At 32.8% G+C, this 4,570-nt stretch overlaps 1 pseudogene; it reads right to left on the reverse strand.

Moving 5' to 3' along the window:
- Window positions 1-1,502: 1,502 nt before the first annotated feature.
- Window positions 1,503-2,239, reverse strand: LOC118022399 (annotated as a pseudogene).
- Window positions 2,240-4,570: the final 2,331 nt, after the last annotated feature.

Genomic DNA, 4,570 nt, shown 5'->3' on the forward strand with positions numbered 1-4,570 from the left:
AGCCACTATGCCTTCTTAGGCTCTTTTGTCTGTCTTTTTGATGACAAAAAGTCTTGTGGAGTTCTGACAGGTGTTTTGTAGAATATCCTGAATTGAGGCTTATCTGATTTTTTTTTCATGATTAGACTGAAATTATACATTTTGTAAAAACGTGCCATTTCATGACATCATATCAAGGGTACCTACTATTAACATGATTTATCACAATTGATGTTGACCTTGATCAGATGGCTTGGTAGCATTTGTCCAATTTCTCCACTGTAAAGTTACTCCCTCCCACTTTTTTTATATTGTACTCTTTGGCAGGATGACATTTTGCACAGCCCATATCTAAGGAATGGGGAACTATGTACTTCCCCCTAAATTCCTAACACCCACTAGTCCTTTTATTGTCTTATTACTGCCTTTTCCAGAATCTCACTTAAATGAAATCATATACTATATAAACTTTTCAGATTGGCTTCTTTCACTTAGCAGTATATACTTAAGTTTCATCTATGTCTTTTCGTTGGTTAATAGTTGTTGTTTTTTTTTAATTACTGAATGGTATCCTTCATGTTGGTATACCAGTGTTTATTCACTTACATACTCAAGGTCATTTCGGTGGCTTCCAGTTTTTGGTGATTAAGAATAGATCTGTTATAAACATTCATGTGATGACATTTATACTGAAAAATTTTCAGAATGTTTGCATAAATGCTCATGAGTATGATGGATTTTATGGTAAAATTATATTTAGCTTTGTAAGGAACTTACAAAATGCCTTCCAAAGTGTTTATACCATTGTGCTTTACCAGCAAGAATGAGAGATAAATTATTGAACACTACATCTGAAACTAATGATGTACTATATATTGGCTAATTGAATTTAAATTTAAAAAAGAAAAAAGAGTTACTCTTGCCCTGCATTCTTACCAGCAACTGGTAGTGTCAGTTTTGGGATTTTACCTATTCTTAGAGGTATGCAGCAGTATCTTGTTTTAATTTCCTAATAACAAATGATGCTGTTTGCTGTTTGCTGTTTGTACGTGTTCTGTGATGGGAGTATCTGTTCAAATCTTTTCCCCTTTTTAAAATTTGGCTTTTGTATTATCATTGTTGAGTTTTAAGGGTGATTTTTATATTTTAGGTTAGGTTTACTATCATATATGTGTTTTGCATATAATATCCTCAGGACCATGACTACTTTTTCATTCTCTTTACGGTATCTTCTACAGAACAGATGTCTTTAATTCTGATAAAACCCAATGTATCATCTTTTTTTTTTCTTTTATGGATCATGCTACTGGTGTTTTCTCTAAAAAATTGTTGCCAAAGCACCTAGACGTTGTTTTGTGTTTTCTTCTGAATGTGTTACAGAAGAATGTTTAGAATCCATTTTTAGTGAATATTAGTGGAAGTTGTAAGGTTTGTGTCTTTTTTTTTTTAAGATTTTATATTCTTTATTTTGAAAATTAGGCCAGGGAGAGCCCCACTTTGCAGGGGTGGGGAGGAGGTTATAACTTTTCAATCTACCAAAGAAATAATAAGAGAGAAATGTCACACAGGATCCTTTACATGTTATATTACTATCTGCATTTAGATTTCACGGTCTAGCCCAGAATCATAATTCACATAACAGCGAAACTCATTTCCCAAGGTCCGGGTGTGTTTGGAATAAACTTCACATGTCACGCCAAGAAGTTTTGCTGCCTCTTCTTCCATGAGGGCACCTGTGCACAGCAGAATCTTGCCCTGAGTCAGATACTTGATGGTTTCTGATGTTTTTCTGAGACACTCCTTGGAAAGGTAGGGGGGGATCTGCTATTAATGATGTCAAAACTATGTGCGGCAATTTTTTCAGATAAATCCAATGGATTACTGTAATCCTAGAAGATAAACTCCTCTCCGTACATGGCAAATCTTTTGTCATATTCAAAGATGTATACAGAAAAGTCTTCTCTGTGTAGGTCTCTCAGTTTCTGGTAGACACTGGGGACGCTCACACAGGTTATTCTGCCACCTTCTCCAGCAGCTGCAATAGCTTCCTCGCAAGTTGCAAAGGGATTTCCTGACTGTACCCAAACTGGCTCAGCTGTCAGTTCTATTATTCCAATGTTATATTTATCATCCCCACCTGGGTCGCTTTGTTGCTTCTGCTCAGCATAAAATTCCTGGAGGGCTGCTAAGGTGTGGGAAGACAGCCGGGGTATATCGTCATCATCAGAGTCACTCATTTCACGAATTGTTTATAACCTTGGCGCCCGGGATCGTCCACTCACAAGCCACCGGTTTGTGTCTTTTAATGTTTAATATTTCCAGTGTCATGTCAAGAAGATGATCTTTTATACATTGAATTGCCTTTATTGCCTTGGCAAAAATCAGGAGACTGTATTTGTGTGGGTCTGTTTCTAGGGTCTCTATTTTGTTTTACTAAAGTGTTTATTTTTTCACCAATACTATGCTGTTTTTTTTACTATACATTATGGTGAATCAGATAGCATGAGTCTTCCAACTTTGTTGTTCTTCAAAATTTTGTAGGTTAAATTTTTGACTTTTCCTTAAAACTTTAAAATCGATTTTCAATATCTACAAAAATGTTTCCTGGATTTTATTGGAATTGTGCTGTATCTATAGATCAATTTGGGAAGAAGTGACATTTTAAAGGTATTGTTTTCCAATCCATAAACATAGAATCTCTTTTTATTTAGATATCTTTGGTTTCTTTCATCAGAGTTTGTATTTTTCCACACATAGATTCTGTAAACATTTTGTTACATTTAAATCTAATTTTTTTGGAGCTAGTGGGAAGTTTTTAAAAAATCTCCAAACATTTGAGAATTTCTCAGCTATTTTTCCATTTTTAATTTCCTGGGTAATTCTGTAGTGATCTAAGAACATTTTGTATGTTTTATATTCTTTTAAATTTATTAGATTGTATTTATGACCCAGAATATTCCATGTGAGCTTGAGTGAATCTGTGTTTTGCTGGATGGAATATTCTAAAACTAAAGCTTATTGATAGTACTGTTCAACTCAGCTAAATCCTTACTGATATTGTGCCTACTGGATCTATCAGTTACTGCAAAAAAGGATGTTAAGCTCTCCAATTATAAAAGGGGGTTGTCTATTTCCCATTACATTTCTCTTAGTTCTTGTTTTCTATATTTTGACAGTCTGTTGTTAGATATATGTATATTAAACACTGTTAGATCCTCTAAGATAATTGAGTTTTTATCATTATCTATTTTTATCTCTGATAAACTTCCTTTTTCTGAATTCTGCTTAGTCCACTCTGACAATCTTATCCTTTAGTTGGTGTGCTTAACTAGTATATAATTGATATAGTTGGATTAATACCTTTTATATTTGTAACTTTTGTATTCATTGCACTTGTTTTTTGTTGTCTTTCTTTTCTACTCCTATTTTTCTGAATTCTCTGGTTTTAATTAAGCATTTTATGATTTCATTTTCTATTCTCTTTTAGCATATCACTTATACTTCTTTGATAATGTTTTTTAGGTTTTGCTTTATCATTTATACTATACATTTACAACTAATCTAATTCTACCTAAAGCAATGCTAGACCATTTCACATGCAGTGCAGGTGTAACAGTTTTCTCAATTTTCCCTTCTCTTCTTTATGACTTTGCCGCCATTTATTTCACATACCTATGTGGTATAACTACCCAATGCATTGTTATTATTGTTTTAACTACTAAATGATTAATATCTAGACTAATTACAAATGAGAAACTAAGGTATTTCTTTACCTTAATCCTTTTCCAACACTCTTCCTTGATTTTGATTTATATAGTTTTTCTTCTCCCTAAACTCTTTTTTTTTAAAACATTTTTTGCACTGCAGGTTTGCTGATGATAAATTTCCTCATGGGAACCTTTGTGTTTGAAGAATAATTTCACTGGATATAGAATTCTTGCTTGGTGAATTTTTTTTTTCCAACAGTTTAAATATTTCACTCCATTCTATTCTTGCTTTCATGGATTCTGATTTTTAAAAAGTCCACTCTTATTCTTATTCTTATTTCTCTATAGATAAGATCTTTTCCCCAAGCTTCTTTCAAGTTTTTCTCTTATTCTTGATTTTCCATAGTTTTAATATGACATGCCCAGGTGTAGACTTTTGGTATTTATCTTGCATGGTGTTTGGTTAGCTCTGTGTTTTTTGACTTTCATTGATTTTTGACAATTCTCAGCCATTATTACTTTAAATATTTCTCATATTCCTTTTTCTTGTTTCTTTTTCTGGTATTCTTGTTATATATATGTTATGATTTTTGTAATTGTTCCACAGTTATTGCATATTCTATTATTTTTCATTCGTCTTTTCTCTTAGCTTTTTCAGTTTGGGAAATTTCTAGTGGCACATCTTTAACCTCACTGCTTATTTCCTTGGCTATGACCAGTGTATTTATGAGCCCATCAAAGGCATTCTTCATTTCTTTAAGTATTTTGTTGTTGTGTTTGTTGTGTTTATTGTTACTAGCATTTTAAAACTACTTTCTTAGAGTAGTTTTTTTTTTTAAAGATTTTATTTATTTGACAGAGAGAAAGAGCACAAGCAGGGGGAG

Source organism: Mirounga leonina, unplaced genomic scaffold (assembly GCF_011800145.1).
Source record: "Mirounga leonina isolate KUSES-001 unplaced genomic scaffold, KU_Mleo_1.0 Mir_176, whole genome shotgun sequence".
NCBI lineage: Eukaryota > Metazoa > Chordata > Mammalia > Carnivora > Phocidae > Mirounga > Mirounga leonina.